Source organism: Macrobrachium nipponense, chromosome 47 (genome assembly GCF_015104395.2).
Source record: "Macrobrachium nipponense isolate FS-2020 chromosome 47, ASM1510439v2, whole genome shotgun sequence".
NCBI lineage: Eukaryota > Metazoa > Arthropoda > Malacostraca > Decapoda > Palaemonidae > Macrobrachium > Macrobrachium nipponense.
Window position 1 is genome coordinate 9,654,711 of NC_087222.1, and position 20,067 is coordinate 9,674,777.

Here is a 20,067-nt window from a genome sequence, read left to right on the forward strand (position 1 = left end):
GTGCTTATTTTAGTTCCTATGGTGCTTTCATATATCATATTATGTTGCCGAAACTTCAATCTTTTGAATGGTATGCTTAAATATGTAATTGTATTCTAGTTTCACCAATTAAATATCGAGTGAATAAGGCCGATGGATCATCTGCAGTTGTTTACCCTATTTTGTAGCATAAATCCTTCTCTACTCGTTTTTGACCAATTGAAAAAGTAACCAAGGACATAGGGCTATAGCCTAGCCTAGGCTATAGGGTTATACATTAAATTGCCATACCCAAACCTTTCGTGAATTCATTAAGAAATCATACAGTAACATTGAACCAGACAGTCTTAGAACAAAGTAGGCCAGGATACAGGCATCCTGTAGCCTACAGCAGTGAGATCCTACAGAAACTTATAGCTTGAACTTGACATTATGAGTAAATCAATGAGATATCATGAAATATAACTAATTTTATTTAGACAGTCTCCGGTTAAGACCCCATAGAAGGTTAATAAAGTCTATTGGGTAACCTAGGAGTACCATAACTAAGTATAGAAGTTAATTATATGATCTATAAACATCTATAACTCACATTATTATAGTAATTATCAGTTGTCTGTGAAATTTATCAATTATTAGGATTGATTAACAAATTTGTCTTGATTATGAAGACGCCACTTATTATATCGTCTCTTTGTTGACATTTTGAGCGCCTTCTATTTGATAGTGTTTATGTTTGTGGTCTGGTTTAGAAGTGGTTCCGGTTGTTTTCATTCACTCTAATAAGTCAATTGGTGGATAACTATAGGTAATCAGTGGGAAAATAATTAAAAATTCAGGTAATTTACTAATAAATTGGATATTTGTTGGTACTTCTTACTGCAAATGATGGAGTCAGGTAATGGCGGTTTGTTTACGTTTTGGGCGTCGTCTCCTCAGGACTTCTCGCTTGTGGATGAGTCCCAGGATAACGTCATTGGTATGGAAGCTGGGCACCGTGTCGTCAAAAAATCTGCGGTAGACATTATATTAGAATTGTTATGTTTATATAAGTAAGTAAGGGTCTCACTCAAGGCCTATTGTACGTATAAAGTCGGTTTAAAGTCCGCCAAGGAGTCCAAATTGCTCCCCTGGAGGAGAGGAAGATTTTCTACAGCGTCGTCAGGAGGTCCTTCTAGGGGGTCACTCACAAGGTAGGTCTGCACCCTAAGCAAAGTGTCTTTTGACTAGGATACTGTAGGTGGGAGTCTCCAGGCTAGGTTAGTATACTATCCATTTCCAGTCAGGCTAAGTTAGGCAATGGTCGGGTTATGCTAGTTTTGTCAGGCTACCTAGTAGCCTATACCTAGGGTAAACAACCACGGACTATCCATCGTCATCGTGCTGGCCAAGCCTTATTCACTCGATATTCAATTGGTGAAACAAGAATACAATTCCAACTTTAAGCATACCATTTAAAAGGTTGAAGTTTCGTCAACATAATGTGATATGATGAAACCCCATACGCAACTAAAATAAGCATGTGACTCTCTTCGTAAAATATGTTTTCAAGGCAGTTTTGAAATCCAATATGGCGGCTACCTTGTGGATGGAAGGTTCTGTTCACGGATGGACACCACCTTTCCCAGCCTTCCCAGCACTCATTTGAACAATGTTAGCGTATATATGTAACGTTTAATGATCTTACTCAAGATTGCAGTTGTAATCAGCACAATAAAACAACATTTTGTTGCCTATATTAGTGACAGTATGAAACATTTTTTATTCCCCGGGTCATGGTTTGAACTGAATTCATTTTTACCTTGTAATCGGTGGTTTTTATCCTTACTGCCATCACAACTGAAACTCCACAGTGCTTATTTGATTGTTATTATACACATTTTGGTCTCAATTCACTCCACATTGCACTTTAAACCAGTTGCTGTTCCTGGTTCCTAAGCGTGCGCACGCCACAAACAATTACGAACAGCAGACGACGATACTGCAAAGTTTTATTCCCTAAATTGTTTATTTAGTTCAACTTTACTTTGTTATTACAAAATGTTAATTTAATTCATGTCTATTATCCCTTTTTTGCAACCAAATTACCCCGAAAAATTACAGATATTTCTAAAGTAGATACAATCCAATGTTTCTAACCTTGTCGTACATCTGGCTGCCGAAAACCATAGAGGAACAAACTACGGATGAGTGGATTATGTTTTTTTTTCTTTTTTTTTTTTTTGCTAGCACTTTTAATTGATTTAAGTCTATATTAGTATTTTGATTTTCTTTAATAACTGTATGCCAGAAATAAATGTAACCTTGAATGTTTGCATGCTAAGAATGGCAATATCATCGTTGCCACATTAGTGGAGCTTCACACATACGCCGATGCATTATTATAAACTGTTTCCATGAATTCTAGTTGTCATACTAATGCAATAATGATAAAATTGCTTTAATATTTATGCATATATACTTCCAATACATAGGCTAATTTCACTAATTTTCACATTTGTTCATGAGACTTACCTGTCAGATATATATATATCGCTGTATTCTCCGTAGTCCGACAGAACTTTTTTTTCCCAAAACTTACGGTCACACGCAGTGGGAGGCCAGGTGGTTAGTACCCATTCCCGCCGCTGGGAGGTGGGTATCAGGAACCATTCCCATTTTCTATTCAGATTTTCTCTGTCGCCGGTATTGTCAACACCTGTTTTCAGTACCTCCGTTGTTGGATTTCGTAAACTTTCGTTGCCACTTGAGTATTCTGATTGTCTTTTGGTTTTTTGAGTTGGTTTTGTGGCTAGGCATACGCTATTGTGGACTGTTTTGGATTTTGCCTTGTTTTTTCTTGGTTAAGATGTCTGGATCTAGTTCTGCTAGTTTCAGAGTATGTTGTGTGGAAGAGTGTAAGGTGAGGCTACCGAAAGCTTCGGTAGATCCTCACACTGTATGCACGAGGTGTAGGGGACATGTATGTTTGATAAATGATCGGTGTAAGGAGTGTGAGAATTTGCCTGATTCCAGTTGGAAAAAACTTATGATTCCTATGTGCGTAAGTTAGAGCGTGACAGGATCAGGAGGTCTTCCTCCAGGAGTGTGTCAGCGAGAAGTCAAGGTAGTGATTTTTAACACCTGCTAACCCCTCCTGTAAGACTTTGCTATTCCTAACCCTGTGGTGTTTGCCTTCGGGCCCTGAGGTTGTGTCTGCGGAAGGTAATGCCCTGTCTGTGATGTTTATGGATTCCATCTGTAACCTGAAATCGAAAGTGCTCGCTCTGCAAAGTGGTGTTGTGAAGTGCAGTGATGGTATTAGTGCCCTTAGTGGTTGTGGAGGGGGCGTCAGATCAGCCCTATAATGCCTCTAGCCTTGAGATAGTTTGTACAGGTATTCTCCTACTTACGATGGGGTTAGGTTCCGAAAAACCCATCGTAAGTTGAGAAAATCGTATCTAGGATATAGCCTAGCTAACCACTAAGTTAATCAGTACCATATAGGCTAGGCTATATACACATATATGGAAGATTAGCCTACACTACACAGTATACCTATACATATATGGTATAGTAATTATTAATATCAGCTAATTCGGGTGTTTCAATGCAGATTGACTTATGATAATTAAGTATAAAAGAAATTGTTCCGATACGTAATACAAACCCTCGGTCCTTTACAATAGGAAGGTAACTAGCGGCAGCTGGAGGGCACGGTCGTAAGCTTCGAACAAGGGAGAACGGTAGTTAACTGCTTGTCCGATCGTGCGCGCGCCCCGCGCGCCCGAGAGGTGAAGAATCACTTTTGCTTTCGGCCGCGGGTGTGAAGACGTGTTCGTCATCGCTCTCTGCCCGCTTCATCGTCGTATGCTTTGTTTATATTGTGTTTTCTACTAATGGTTTGGTTGGACTTGAAAATGAAAACTGTAAGTACACTGTTTTTCATTTTCATTACTTAATTATGAATCAAACATGGAGCTATCGCCGTAGAGACGGCGATTTCCGCTCTTTTCATGAATTGAACCTTGAATTAGTCTCGGTGCCGAGGCGGGCGCACTCACGCCGAGTCATGTATTTTGGGCGAAAGTGTGTAATTGAAAGATGTAAGTACTCTTTTTCATTATATTTTTGCCCTGTGCGTTCGTTGCCGAGAGCTTGATTGCGCTCGGCAAGAGCCTCTTATTTTGTATGAATAGAATGCAATGAAAGTGGATTCGCAATGCAGTTTTCTTTTCATTTCATTTATTAATTGCATCAAATTTATTTATGGATCAAGTTTCCGCTCTTACCGGGAATTGATTTTTCCCTCTTTAAGTTCTATGAAGTGAATCGCAAGTGCAGTATTCTGTTTCATTTCATATTACTTTTCACTGCTGTGCGGGGTAGGGGAAGCGAAGGTCTGCCAGGAAGTCGTCGGAAAGCTCTCCCGCGACTCCCTTGGTATCCGATTCTTCGTCTTCTTTCCTGCCCCCCCCCCCCCCGCTCAGCTTCCTCGTATTTTGTTTTTGGGGTCTTCCTTCCGTTCGGGGTGGGGGCATGTCTCCCCCCCCGTGCGTGAGGGAACCCCTCTTACTAATCTGTCTGTGCTACCGCAGGTGCTACACCCCGTGGGAGACGACCTTGGACAGGTATGGACCACTGCGCTGCAGGGCGTGCCTAGCATCCACGATCTGCTGCAGAGTCTAGCGAGGTCTGGGGCGGTGACCTTGGAGTGGTCTCCACTACAACCTTCACGGCCGCTTATGCTGCCTTCCACCCCCGCCTGGTCTACACCCCATGCTGTGTCGGTGACGCCGTCTGCCGCTTCTAGGGCCGGTCGCCGCCGTACCGAGGAGGGTATGCCGCCGCTGCCTGTGTTTCTTCTTGTGTTGCCTGCCCCAGACTTCCGCTGTTCCAGCAGCTCGCCCCTGGACCGGCCGCCAGTACCACGCTGGCTGCCGATGATTCTACGAGGCGATGGCTGGGCCTGCCGTACCTGTCGCTGATGTGGTTCCCGCTACTGGCTTGGCTGTCCCTTCTGTGTTTACCGCTGCCGCTGTTCCTGCCGCTCCTGAGCTGGTTGCTGTTCCTGTCGCTCCTGGTTCCTGCGCCTGTCCATGCTGGTCCTGCCCATGGTGTGTCTTCCCCAGTCCCAGGTCCTTCCGGACAGGTGCAGTCGGGCCGTGTTGCTTCGGCAATAGGCCCGACTCCGGCCTGGATGGAGGACCTGACGACTGTCCTGCGTGAGCTGACGAAGAAGAGGAAGGTGTCATCTTCGTCTGTTGCTGCCTCTTCCCCTTCGACTTCTAAGGCCATAAGCCGAAGAAGAAGAAGGCTGCCTCCCCCCCTAAGAAGTCTCCTTCGGGAACTTCTAAGGGCCCGTCCCACCTCGGTGGGACGGGGGGTCCTTCTGCTGGTCCTCCTGCTCCTTCGGGAGCGGGGCCCGTCTCCCCTTCCGTAAGGAAGAGATAGACGGGGACCAGAGGAGTATCGGTTAGCTCTGGTACTTCCTCGCCTGGTGCTAGCGGCGATGCCGCTACGCCAGGTTCCGGCTCGGTCTCCCTCGTTCGCGGGAGATCCCGAGTGTACGCTCTCCCTCGGGAGACCGTGCAGCCAAAGTTTCGGCGCCAGAGTTCGCTCGGCGCCAAGACCACGGCACGGAGCAGAAGGCTGGCGAGAACCGCTCAGGTGACTCTCGCCAGGCCAGCGGCCGCTCTCGCAGCGACCAGCTGGTAACCGGGTTTTGTTTCCCCCTAAGAAGACTCCTTCGGGAACTTCGAAGGGCTCGTCACATTCCGGTGTGACGGGGGGGTTCTTCTGCTGGTCTCCTGTTCCTTCGGGAACGGGGCCCGTCTCCCCTTCTGAGAAGAAGAAGAAGACGGGGACCAAGGGTGTGCTGGCTAACCGCTGGTACACCCTCGCCTGGTCTTGGCAGCTCTGCTGCTAAGCCAGGTACCGGCTCGGTTTCGTCCGTCGCGAGAAGTTCCGAGTGTACGATCTCCTTCGGGTGACGTGCAGCCAAAAGTTAAGACGCCTGAGTTAGCTCAGCGTCATGACCGAGGCACGGAGCAGAAGACTGTCGAGAGCCGCTCAGGTGACTCTCGCCAGGCCAGCGCCGCTCTCGCAGCGACCAGCCGGTACCTCGGGTGTGGACGTGACGGTCTCTGACCGGCCACGGGTTGAGGCTGGGAAGAGGCCCCCCAGGTCCCCTCGACCGACGGTACCAGCCTCGGCTGGTACCAGCGGTTTGACGTGCCGCGAGGACGCTCACCGGTCTCACGGCGAAAGCGAGCTCTGCAGGTCACCTGACCGCCGCTCCACAGGGACCGGGCGGGATACGGTGGGACCAGCCACAGCAGCTCGTCTGACGACGGGGACCGGGAACGGGGTCGACGTGCTCAGTCGAGCCGCTCGCCACAGGTGAGCGGCACGGCCAGGCCTGCAGATCGATCCCCACCGCGGGTTGGTGATCGGCTGCAGCCCCCCACGTAACGCTGGTACCTGCCAGCGAGCGGGGGGGGGGGGGGGGGCGGGGGGGGGGGGGGGGGAAAGCGTCAGGTCTGTCTCTCCACTACCTTCAACTTCCTCGGGCTACACCGGGAAGAGCGAGGTAGCTAGGAGTGATCGTGAGAGGTGCGCCGCTCACGATCCCGTCACGACGCCGCACGTGCCACGTATGGTCTTAGGACCAACCAGGAGTACGCGCAAGTGATTGGAGGCGACCGTCAGGGGGGAGAGGGGGTAGCGTCAGTTCTGTCTCTCCGATAACCTTCAACTTCCTCGGCATACGCCAGGAAGAGCTAGGTATATAGGAGTGATCGTGAGAGATGCGCCGCTCACGATCCGTCACGACGCCGCACGTGCCAGGTTGGTCTTAGGACCAACCAGGACGTACGCGCAAGTGATTGGAGGCAACCGTCAGGGATCTGTTGCTGGTCCTTCTTCTGAAGGAGGAGGGTCCTGGGAGCTGCTCTTGTTGGAGGGACTGGACGGTCCTACTCCTCAAGACGCTGTAACTTCCGAGATTCAGAGTAACTTTACCCAGGTTATTGCACTGATTCGTCAGCACAACGACCGGGGGGAAGGATCGCCGCTCCCACCAGCAGAGCCCATGTCTCTGCTCGAGTCGTTTTGGGGCCCGAGAGGGAACCCAAACCGACGGTGGGTATGCCGCGATCGGAGCTTACCGATTCTGTCTTGAACCAGAGTCTCTCGTCTCCGGACAAGAAGGCTCTCTCAGTTCTGGCCGGTCGATCAAGCTACTTCCACCTCCTCTACTGCGACAGCGGCGTTTCTACGTGTCTTCGGACACCGTATTTAATACTCCTTCGGTCCTCCTGAGAGGTTTCGACCTCGACGAGGACTGGAATGAGTCGGAGGACGGTATCGGCTCTCTCCTGTCAGGTGTCGATCAGCCCCACCCAGACGACGTTCACAGTGGCGGCAGACCCTTACCTACAGTGAGAGTTCGTCCAACCCTCCTCGGGGGGGAAAAAACAAAAACGTTTTTCTCCTGACGATACGTTTTCCCAGACTCTGACGAGGCCATCGCCGCAAGGCGATGGCTGCTCCTACTCTTCTCCAACTGCTAGTTCCACTGGGAAGGCGAGCGAGTATCCAATTCCTCCCCCACCTCTCTCCTTACGGCTACGAGGGAAAGGGGAAGGATCCTACAGAGATTTCTCTGTAGGATCCCACGTTGGGGACTGCGCTACCAGGGGGGACCTTCGGGTCCTACCTGACGTAAGCCCCGGTCGTTGAGGAGGGATCCTGCCCCATTCTCGATTTCTACGGAATCGAGAGGACCACCAGCCGATATCGTTTGACGAATTCGGTGGGGGTTTCGCAGACTGCTTAGAATTCTACGGAATTTCTAGCGCATTCAGAGTGTTTAGAGTTTCTTACGATCTCCAAACACTTAGGCGAGACCACGGTCCAAAGTGAGCGAGACGAGAATCCCCGATATGTTACACGATAATCGGGAACCTCGCCTTTATGCTCGAATTCTGGAATTTCTAGCATTAGGAAGAAGACTGCTGCTGAAAGAAGACTATCTCACAGTAGGCGACCAACCTGGAATAGAGAAGAACGGACGGGAATATCCAGTTTGGCTGGAACTATCGTCTTAGTATTCTGTTCACCATTGAAGCTTTCCTTCGAGGAAGACTTCTCCTTCACTCTCTTTAATAGAGAACGAAGGTGGTCGATCTCCAATCCTTTTTGTTTTCTTGAAGGAAAGAATTTAGGATGGAGATCGTTGTTCAGAATCCTACAAATATACTACGTATATTAACCTCGCGACATGATTCTGCTAAGCAGTTTGAATGGTCCGAGGGTGGGTAGGCGCATATCCTGGTTATTCTACGGATTGCGACTTAGACGAAAAGTATTCTAAATTGAACTGCAAACCCGGGTTGCCTGCAACCTCCCAGGAGTTTCCAGTTTCAATTTTATATACTTATGGTGTTGTCACAACAACACCATTTTAGCTTTTATATTTACCGAAATTCGTTTCGCTTAAATATAATTGCTCGAGCATATCTTTTATGCTCGGTGGTTCTAGCCGAACGCATTCCTTCGTGGAAAGGATTACTTGGCAACTCAGGATGACGAGTCAGCGACAGCTACTGCGTATTGAATTGCCCGAGGCATTTCAGTATCAGCTGCCGCTTTGAGATAGAATGTTGTTTATGTCTTTCTCACCTGCTTGATTGAATAACAACCGTATCTCTGCCCAACAATCACGGACTAAGTCTCTGATTAACGGGGATTCTCGCATACATGAATGACCATCTACTGCTGAGAAACGCTAGTATTCATCGTCTTCGGTATTGCGAGAATTTTAAACAGAGATATCTATTCGACTCTCATCTTTCTGTTTACCGCACGGTTAATCAGAATTCTGTAATAGTCCTGCTGCATCGTATCCGATAATGCGAATGATTTTGCGGAATCTGAGTTTGTCCTCAAAATATCTTGTATTCGGAGGTGTACAATTGTTCATTGTTCACCCCGGATTAGCAGATGTATTGAAAGACATCGCCTACTCCCACACCTGCCAGCTCTACTTCCAAACGTTCAGCCCATGAGAAGCAGTTCTTCAAGCGGCTCTCCCCTGTTTCATTACTGAAGAACGCCCCGCTTTCATTGCACAACGGACAGCAATGAAATGGCGGTTAGCGTTTTCAGTCATTTGTAAGCACAGGTTAGAATCTTGAGATTCCTTCTCTCGATTCAGCTGGAAGACGTAGGTTGCATTCATTGCCTACCTTCGTCTTCAACGTCACATAGTGTTGTTTCTCCTTAAGCTGAGATTCAACGTCTATGAGATTTTCTTGCCACAGGGACCTCGGTCTTTTGAAGGCAATTGACTTTCGCCTTTTGAGTTTATGCATTAAGAGAATCATCGCCGCGCCGTCCGGCATCGGTGACTAACAAATATTTTATTTGTTTGGTCTCTCAGCATAACTCTTTAAAGGGCGAAGGTCACGTGACTTACCCGGATGCTTGGACAACTTGCCTCTACTGATTCCGAACCAGTCAGTCGGCAGCTGTCAGAGCGTCCGAGTCAGTTACGAACTATGCTGTGGACTTAGTTCGGTTGTTCCAGAGCAATCATTACTTCGTCTTAATAGCTTGTCAGTATGAGTACTGTACATAAACCAAAGTCGAGAAGAGGGATAGGTCAATACGTAACTTATTCCTTTTTCGTCTTAGGTAACTGCATGACTTCTCTTGAGAAGTCAAGCACAAAGGGATGGGGATTTGTGACGCTCGATTTCGTACCGATCTTCGTAGCGAAGACTCAGAACCCTTCGGTAACTGACGATTGGTTCGAGTCCTTCACAATACCCTCCCTAATGGACGTCACCGCCTCCGATACGAAGGCTATGCTGCTTTGTCCTGTGAAGGTGCGACGGAGCTGTCTGAAGAAACTCGACACCCAGGATGAGTGTGGACGCCTCTTCATCATTCTCTCGCGTTCCGCAAGAACTTCTCCGTGGCGCAGGTAATGAAGGCAGGCGCCTGGTCCAACCGGACCGCATGCACCTCCTACCTTCAGGATATTGCCCACAGTTCCTTGGATCTTTTTCCTTGGGAACCGTGGTGGTTGCTCAACACGTTGTGTAGTTAACCCAGACCCTCGCAGGCTGAACAGCATCGAGTCCTGGTGTGACCGTAAGAATGGATGAGGAATGAGAGTGTGACTGGCTCCTCTTCCCATCTTTTTCTTCCCTCTACCTTTGGGTAGAGGGACACGGTCGTCACCCTGCTGGGTAAGGACGAGATACAGGTGAGCTACTCAATAGAGCACCATCCTATCCCTTTCAGTAGGGATAGGAGTAAATATCCACCACTTCCTCCAACAAGGGGGAGGAAGTGGATGCCAAATTGAGACAAACCCATCATTTTATGATTGTCTCTTGCAAACAGGAACAAGTTCTTGCTTGCTGGTACGAAGAGATACGCTTGCCTCTCTCTTAGTACTTGGCCCAGAGGTATGAACCATTGATCCTGCGGTGCACACCCCGATCAATCGGACAGAGGTTTGGATCCCTCCCTTGCTCTTACGACCAGGGAGGCACTCCAGGGTTGGACGAACACCAGTCTGTTCACCAAAAAGACTCAGATTCCTCCCACCAAGAAGTGAGTCTTCCTATTGTTAAAGGACCGAGGGTTTGTATTACGTATCGGAACAAATGACAATTTGTCGAAAATTGCATTTTTTCCTAACATATACAAACCTGAGGTCCTTTACATATAGTCCCACCTAATGCCACCCCTCACTCTGCAACTTTTTGGCATGGGGCCTTAAAGCAAAAGTGATTCTTCACCTCTCGGCTGAGCGCGCGGGCGCGCGCACGATCGGACAAGCAGTTAACTACCGTTCTCACCCCTTGTTCGAAGCTTACGACCGTCCCAGCTGCCGCTAGTTACCTTCCTATTGTTAAAGGGACCTCAGGTTTGTATAGTTAGGAAAAATGCAATTTTCGACAAATTGTCATTTTAGTAATAAGAACAAGGATCAGACTGTAGCGTAAAGGGTACTCACCAAGATTCGGTCCGTTGTCGGCATACGTGATCGGTGTCAGGCTGTTCATGGCTACTATAACTAAAGATCGGAAGAGGAGGAGGATGATAAAGCAGCAGAATCATCAATTCGCTCTTCTTCAGATAGAATATCTTCTTCTGTTAGTTCAGGCGTCTCGAGGAAACTACTGTTCCGAGATGTAAATGATCGAGTCTCAAGTGAGGGGGTAGGACTGGGGGAAGCTGAAGGCACTGGAGTCGTTCTCTTGAAGAAAAAGTCCATTGTAGGTTGCACAGTGCGTTTTTTTTCGTTCTTCATAAATTAATCGGTAACATGCAACACTGTCTTGATGAGCCTCTGAACTTTGGGCAAACCGTTCCTCGTCCCCATCCATTTCACTTAAAAAGTTTCAGTCCTTGATCAAATAAAGCAAACGACTCTGCCAGTTTTTTTAGTCGTAAACGTTTGCTCCAGCTCTTTTATTTCTTCTTCCTCTTCTGCTTTTTTTTTCTCTTCTGCAAGTGCAATTAAATCCTCTGCCGTTAGCTCTACATTCTTGCACATCTATAAGTTTCTTGGATATCTTCCTCGTCAATTTCTAAATCTAAACTTTTTCCCAAGTATCAAGATCTTTTTATTGATTTCCACTTCTTCTTCATTCTGATTGAAACCTTTAAACGAGTTCACATACACTTTCAGCAGATTTTTCCAGACCCAATCATACACTCTTTTTCTTTACCTCTTCCACGCCCTTCCAATGTTATAATGGAGTTAAGAACACTAAATTCTTTCCAGAAAGTTCTGAGATCTTTCTCCTCGTTATCCGTAGCCTGAACAGCCTGCGCTTAAAAACGCTGTCCGAAGATAATACGCCTTGAACGTAGCCACAGCACCTGATCCAGGGGTTGTATGAGAGAAGTTGTGTTTGGTGGCAGAAACACAACTTTTACATTCTCGTTAATATCTCCGATGTGCTGAGGGTGGCCAGGAGCATTGTTGAGAATCAGAAGAATTTTGAAGGGGATGTTATTTTTCCTACAATGATCTTTCACTTCCGGAATGAAGCAATGAACGAACCAGTCCTCGAACAATATTGCAGTCATCCAAGCTTTTTTATTATGACGGTAATGCACAGGAAGTGTATGCTTGTCGATGCTTTTTAAAGCCCTCGGATTTTCTGAGTGATAAATCATAAAGGGCTTAAGTTTATACCCAGCCACATTTCCCCCAAGCAGAAGAGTCAATTGATCCTTGTATGCCTTAAACCCGGGCATCGCCGTTGCTTCTTTGTGGATGTAGGACCGTTGTGGCATACGTTTCCAATAAAGTCCGGTTTCGTCAACATTAAAGATTTGCTCTGGCAAGTACCCTTCATTAACGACGATCTCGTGTAAAACATCCTTAAACTTAGCGGCTCCATCGGCATCAGTGCTTGCTGCTTCACCGCTAATTTTCACATGTGAAAATTATGGCGGTTCTTGAAATGACGAAACCATCCAGTACTTGCTGCAAAACTTTTGTTGTGGTTATCATCATAATTCTTCTTCAGTTCTTCAAAAAGCATGCGTGCTTTTGTCTGAATGGTTAAGAGGGTGAGCGGCATACGCTTTTGTATTTGGTCCTCCATCCACGTGACCAGTAACTGCTCCATTTCTTCCAAAAGCCCTATTCTCTTCTTTGATATAACCGTTGAATGAACTGAAGCAGATGCCTTTACAGCATCTGTTACACGTTTCTTGTCCTTGAGGATGGTGGATACCGTCGATTGCGATAAACGTTCGTCACGTGCGATAACCATGACTGCCTTTCCCGCTTCACACTGGTTTATTATCTTCAGTTTCTGCTCCAAAGTGATGGATTGCCTCTTCTTTTTTGTACTACTGGCAGGACACCTATTTGGTTGTTTGGCAGACATAGTTTTTTGTTTTAATTTACGGTACTTGAAAAAAACTCACAAAAAACACAAACGAACACTGACCTAATCTTACTTGGTTCAAAGCGAGAGCAAGCGAGGTCGAACTCGTTGGATGCCGCTGTACCTACGCCAGCCTCTCGCTCTCGGGCCAACATATCGTACAGCGTAGTACGCTGCTGCCAGCGCTTGCTGTGCGCGAAATTTAAAATTACGCATTTTCAACTTTTTTTTTTTTTTTTTTTTCTTTTAGTATTAATTGCTAACCCCATCGTAACATCGGATTATCGTAAAACGGATTATCGTAACTCGAGCACTACCTGTATACTTAACTGTCTACCGATTGTTATTCTCCGAAGTAATATTCATATAACTGTTATGCTAATTATTGCTGTAATAGTTCTTAACTGCTTTTGCTGTTAACTATCATAATTATTGTTTACTTCCTGTATATACTATTTCTCAGTATTCAGTACTGAACTGTATCTTGTACCGTGAGGTTTGGATAATAAATACAAGAGGAAACCCTGTGTTTGTCGGACTTACTAGGACTCAGGGAATGGGACTTAAGTGGGCAAAAGTCCAAAAGGCCAAAGGGAGGGTTAAGGGGGCTCCCCACCGGTCGTGGGCATCCCTTCGGCAGGTCCTAATGACGCTTCCAGGCTGCCAAGGATCGTGCTCATGCACGACCTTAAGGATTGCTTCTCGTCCTCCGAAGCGTCCTCACCGCGCAAGGGGTGGAGCTCTCGGAAGGACTCTCGCCCTCTTAATAGAAGCTTCAGAGAGGAGGACCCTTCACGTCCTTTTTCTTGAGATGCGTTCCGGTCTTCTCCTGAGAGTTTTGATGCTTTCCCGCTGCAGAAGAGGACCAGGACGTCATCGGAGGATGACGCTGTTGAGCGCCCCAGTTGTTCCAGGAAAGAGCTGTCGCTTTTCCTGTGAGAAGGAAGAAGGCGTCCCCTCGCCCCTCGTCTTCCCACAGGATCAGCCCTTCCCCTGAGAAGGAGACTTCTCCTACAAAGAAGATTCTGCTTGGAATGCAGTGGCAGTTGGCTTCGTTTATCGCCGAGAGGGAGGCAGAGCCGCGTCGACGCAGGAAGGACTCGAGGCTGCCTATCAAGAGGTCCAAGCAGTCCCCCTCTCCTTCTCCTCGTTCGTCTCCTTCGTCTGCTCGTCGCCCTCTAGATTTCGTTTGGCACCTCAGCGCTTGTCTAGAGGTTTCGATGCGTGTCACCCCAGACACTTTCTAGACCGTAAGGCTCCTCGCAGCAGGGATTGCCGAGCTTCTCGTCATGACGCTCCTCAGGCTGCTCGTTATGACGCTTCTCATGTTGCTGCTGCTCGTCAGGACCCTTTCGCGGATCTTCCGGACGCTTCAGAGGCTGCTGTTAAGGATGCCCGGCCTTGTTCTGCAAGTACATCTTCGAAGCGAATTAGACCTCAAGGTCTTAGACCTTCTCGGATGTTGCAAGACTCTTCTGTTGCTCCCGTTGAAGAGGGAGAGGTATTAAGTTCGTTGGAGCCTGCGGATGAAGAGCAGCCTTCTACTTCGTCGTCGACTTCGGACTACCAGGTTTTGGCCCGCCTTCTGAGGGACTTGTTTGGAGACAAGTTCCAACCCTCTGCCCCTCGCTCTCCTCCTTCGCAGTTAGCTTCATCGAAGATGAGGAGAACGCCAGGCTTTGTGAAGATGTCGACGTCTCTTTCTACGAAGAGAGCCTTCAAGAAAGTCAATGATTGGATGGATTTCAGGAAGGCCCAAGGCAAGACTTCTTTTGCCCTGCCTCCGTCGAGGTTGAATGGAAAGGCGGGGATTTGGTATGAGACGGGAGAGGAAGTTGGTTTGAGAGTTCCTTCCTCTTCCCAGGGAGACTTTGCCAGCCTTGTGGACGCTCCAAGGAGGTCTCTCCTTTCCTCTGCGAAGGTGTCTTGGACTCTTTCGGAACTGGATCATCATCTGAAAGGGCTGTTTCGAACGATGGAGGTCTTCAACTTTCTGGACTGGTGTTTGGGAGTCCTGGACTTGCAGTCTCGGAGTCCTGACTCGATTTGTCTGGAGGAGCTGTCCAGCGTTTTGGCGTGCATGGACAAGGCCGTCAGGGATGGTTCGGATGAATTGGCTGCCCACTTTTGTACGGGGCTTTTGAAGAAGAGGGCCTTGTACTATAACTTCATAGCGAAGTCTGTTTCTCCCTCACAGAGGGCAGAGTTGCTGTTCGCCCCTCTGTTGAGCCGTCAGCCTGCAGGAATAGGCTACCCAAGACCTCCTGGCCCAATCGTCCAGATGTCCAGCAGTCCCTTCGACTACTCCACTTGGACAGGCTTCCAAGAAACAGAAGCCCTTTCGAGGAGGAGCTTCCTCGAGATCGTCTCCTCGAGGAAGAGGTCTTCCCAGAGGCAGAGCCCCTTCCAAGGTTAGGGGTAAGAAGTGACTTGTCGGACCTTCAGACACCAGTTGGAGCCAGGCTTCTTTCCTTCGCAAAAGCCTGGAGAGCGAGAGGGACGGACAGCTGGTCCCTCGAAGTCATCGAAAAGGGATACAAGATCCCATTCCTCGAACTTCCACCGCTGTGCACTACGCCCAGGGATCTGTCGCCCTCCTACCATTAAGAAAAGCAGCAGATTCTTTTCGATCTGTCGAGCAAATGCTCGAGAAGAGAGCTGTGGAACAGGTCCTAGATTTGGAATCCCCAGGTTTCTACAACAGGTTGTTCCTGGTGCCGAAGCAGTCGGGAGGATGGAGACCAGTCCTGGACGTCAGCAGGCTGAACCATTTTGTGGTGAAAGAAAAATTCAAGATGGAGACGTCTCAGTCGGTTCTAGGAGCTTAGGACCAGGCTACTGGATGGTTTCGTTAGACCTCCAGGATGCATACTTTCACGTCCCTATCCATCCTCAGTCAAAGAAGTACTTGAGGTTTGTCCTGAGGGGACAGGTCTATCAGTTCAGGGCTCTTTGCTTCGGGCTAAGCACGGCACGGATGATTTTCACGGTGCTGATGAGGAATGTGGCGAGATGGCTTCACCTTTCAAGAATAAGAGTCTCGATATACTTGGACGATTGGCTCATTCGAGCCTCGTCGGAGTCGAGGTGTCTGGAGGACCTTCATACGACTTTAGAATTGACAAAGTCCCTAGGATTTCTCGTGAACTTCGAAAAGTCCCATCTGATCCCAACTCAGTCCATCGTGTATCTGGGGATTCAGATGGATTCAGTGGCTTTTCGAGCTTTTCCATCCCAGGAACGACAGCAGCACTGCTTCGACAAAGTTTCAGCCTTCCTGGGGAAGGAAACATGCTCGGTGAGGGAATGGAAGAGTCTGCTGGGGACCATTTCCTCGCTGGAGAAGTTTGTTTCCCTGGGGAGACTGCATCTCAGACCACTCCAGTTTTTCCTTGCGGAGAACTGGGAGAACAAGGAGGATCTGGAAGTGACTCTGAGGATCTCCCAATCTGTAAAGGATCACCTAAGGTGGTGGCTCGACCCCGCAAAGCTGGCAGAAGGTGTTTCTCTCAGCCTTCAGAGCCCTGACCTAGTGTTGTTTTCCGACGCGTCCACGTCGGGATGGGGAGCAACACTAGGGGGGGAAGAAGTGTCAGGCACCTGGAGAGGGGAACAGGTGTCCTGGCACATAAATCTCAAAGAATTGGGGGCAATTCTTCCTTTTGGCACCGAATTCTTCGAGGAGCGAAGTTTCAGGCCGAGTAGTCCAGATCAACTCGGACAACACCACAGCTCTAGCGTACCTCAAGAAACAGGGAGGAACACACTCTCGGTCCCTGTTCGGCCTAGCAAGAGAGATCCTGCTGTGGGCCCAGGCACGAAATGTAACGATTCTTACAAGATTCGTTGCAGGAGTGGAGAACGTCCGTGCGGATCTACTCATTCGGCTACAACAACTGCTTCCGACCGAATGGACCCTTCACCAAGAGGTATGTCAGGAATTGTGGAGTTTATGGGGACGTCCCTTGGTGGATCTGTTTGCAACGTCGAGGACGAAGAGATTTCCTCTATACTGCTCCCCTGTACTCGATCCAGGAGCAGTAGCAGTAGATGCCCTCCTCTGGGATTGGACGGGGATGGACGTATATGCCTATCCCCTGTTCAAGATATTGGGAGAGGTTATCAGGAAATTTGTGGCGTCAGAAGGAGCAAGGATGACATTGATCGCCCCAGTTTTGGCCTTCGAGAGATTGGTTCACAGAGGTCATGACCTTCTTAGTGGACTTCCCGAGGACTGCCTTGGAGAGTCGATCTACTCAGACAGCCCCACTTCGAGAGTACCACAAAAACCTCCCCGCTCGAATCTAACTGCATTCAGACTATCGAAAAGTTGGCCAGAGCGAGAGGTTTTTCAAGATAAGTGGCAAGGGCTATTGCCAGAGCAAGAAGAGCTTCCTCTAACATGGTGTATCAATCGAAGTGGGCCGCTTTCAGGAGATGGTGTAGGAAGAAGGGCATTTCCTCAACCACGACCTCTGTGAATCAGATAGCCGACTTCCTTTTTTATCTGAGGAAAGAAGAAAAGCTGGCAGTCCCAACTATTAAAGGACATAGGAGTATGTTGTCAGCGGTTTTTAGACATAGAGGTTTGGATGTAGCAAACGACAAGGACCTTCACGATCTCTTAAGATCCTTTGAAACCTCTTAGGTAGCTCAGCCTAAGCTGCCTTCCTGGAACTTGGACGTAGTTTTGAAGTTCCTGATGTCCAGTTCATTCGAGCCTCTCCATTCTGCGACGTTTAAGGATGTGACCAGAAAGGCTATTTTCCTAACCGCTCTGGCTACGGCGAAGAGAGTTAGCAAAGTTCAAGCCATCAGCAAACATATAGGCTTTAAAGGACATAATGCTGTATGTACCTTGAGCCCCTACGTTTTTAGCCAAGAATGAGACCCCGTCTAACCCTTGGCCCAAGAGCTTTGAAATCAAGGTATGGCGGAATTCTCGGACAAGAGCCAGAGAGAGTCCTGTGCCCTGTCAGGGTCTCTCAAATTTTTATTTAGATAGAACGAAGGAAAGTCGAGGTCTTTCGGACAATCTGTGGTGTTCGGTGAAGAGGCCAGACTTGCCTATGTCGAAGAACGCACTGGCGTTCTTCTTAAGAAATACTATTAAGGAGGCTCATACAAACTGTCAAGACAGTGATTTTAAACTCTTAAAAGTAAATGCTCACGAGGTGAGGGCGATTGGAACCTCAGTGGAATTTCAGAAGAATATGGCACTCAGTGACCTCCTGGGTGCCACCTTTTGGCGTAGCAACTTGGTGTTCGCTTCACACTACCTGAGATGTGAAAACGACATATGAGAACTGCTGTTCGCTAGGGCCATACGTTTCCGCAGATACAATTTTGGGGGCAGAGAGTGACACTCATCCTATCCTTTAGAAAATGGTTAGGAAGTGTTTTTTAATTTAATTTTTTTTTTTATGGTTGTTGGGTCGGCCGCCAAAGGCGGACTTCCCAGTCCTTAGCTTAAGTTATGCTATCTTAACTTAGGCTTGGTCAGGTGGTTGTTTTGCTTCGTTGCCCTCATAGTATGGTCAATATAGTTTAGTCACATTGTGGTCACGCCACCGTTGACAGATCATCTAGAACTCACCAGCTATACAGGTCACTACCTTGCTGGAGACTCTAGTAAAGCAGAAGCAGACTTGGGTGACAATAATCACGAAGTCAGCTATGCTAACAGGTAAGGAACCAAGGTGTCAATCACCTACATGTAATTTGTTTCCTAAATCCTATTCTGTCTCCTCCCACCTCCAATGGTGGGATTCAGCTACAGTAGGGCCTCGTTAATCACGGGGGATAGGGCCCAGAACCCCCCGTGATAAGTAAATACTCGTGTTATCCTGGTACCCCCTCTGAAAATTGCTTTAAACCGCCTACTTTAAATAATTAACCCACCCAAGACCACTATTTCAATGTTTATAACTGCCTACTTTAGTTCAAGCACCAAATATTACTTCAACTATCACCTTAAACTAAATTCAAGACAGTTTCAAAGTTATTCTTTCCTATCTTCAATTTTCCCCTGCATCAGATCAGCAAACAAAATTATAATTACCTACAATTCCTTTCTATTTTCATGATTTGGCTGCTGCACCAAACCAAAAGTACGTAGTATATCTATTTCGTGAATGAACATATTTATGACAAAAAAAAAATTCATGATTTACTGTAATGATTACAGCACCCAACTATAATATTAATGTATAAACAGCAAAATACAGCAATAAAAATCTAGTTTTGTCTTTTGTTTACATTTAGAATCAGCTGATGGACGTTTATTACCGAAAGAATTATTTTGGAAAACAATTTAGTTGTTAAAAGAAACGAATTTATTATTATTAACTTTATACATAATAGTTTATGATATTATGATACAGTAATTCATATTTCATTGAGAGAGAGAGAGAGAGAGAGAGAGCCAGAGAGAGAGAAGAGAGAGAGAGAGAGAGAGAGAGAGAGAGAGCAGCTTGTGACGAGAGTAACTTGAATAGCTTGAGATAGCAGCTTAGGACGAGAATAGCTTGAGAGAGCAGCTTGGGACTAGAGTACTGTTGACTATCTTAGCTCGAGAATAACAATGAAATTTGTATTTTAAATATATTTTATGATGATAAGAAAATGAAACATGGATAGTGATAAGATATTCTCTTGTATACTGGTTATAATATGTGATAATCATTGAGTCAACTATAAAAGTTGTATTGAAGCCACAGTTTCGTAAATCACAGAATAAAAATATGGCAACATATTTTTATTCTTTCGGGGACATCTTGTTCTTTTATTACGACACTAATAGATCAGTATTAATAGTTTTTTTCTGTAAGTGATGAGAGAGAGAGAGATTTTGCTATTTACATTCATAGTATTTGAAAATTTGTGAATGAGTTTTATTCTAAAAATGCATTTAGTCATGAAAAGAAGAAGAAAACTGTAATTAGCGAATCTTGCTCTATGATTAAATTCGTGATTTCGTTAATTTTCCGGAATATACATAGCATTTGGGCTTCACAAAAAGTAAGTAAAGTGATTTATGACAGAGTTTAGAGGATATTTACGTAAAAATACATCGGTATTTTGTAGAACGGTGACGTCACGGTGTTTGTATGTATTTTTTTTGTGAATGAATATACATTTATGATAAAAAGTAGTTACTGTACTGCTTAGAGTACCATAC

The 20,067-nt window shown here is 46.8% G+C and overlaps 1 protein-coding gene across 1 annotated transcript in view; it reads left to right on the forward strand.

The window, feature by feature from the left end:
- Nucleotides 1-939: 939 nt before the first annotated feature.
- The window catches only part of LOC135204697 (zinc finger protein 239-like), an 86,266-nt gene continuing 67,138 nt past the window's right edge, over nt 940-20,067 (forward strand). The window contains exon 1 of the mRNA XM_064234853.1: nt 940-1,172. The gene's annotated coding sequence lies outside the window, so the exon portion shown is untranslated. The remainder of the gene's footprint in view (nt 1,173-20,067) is intronic.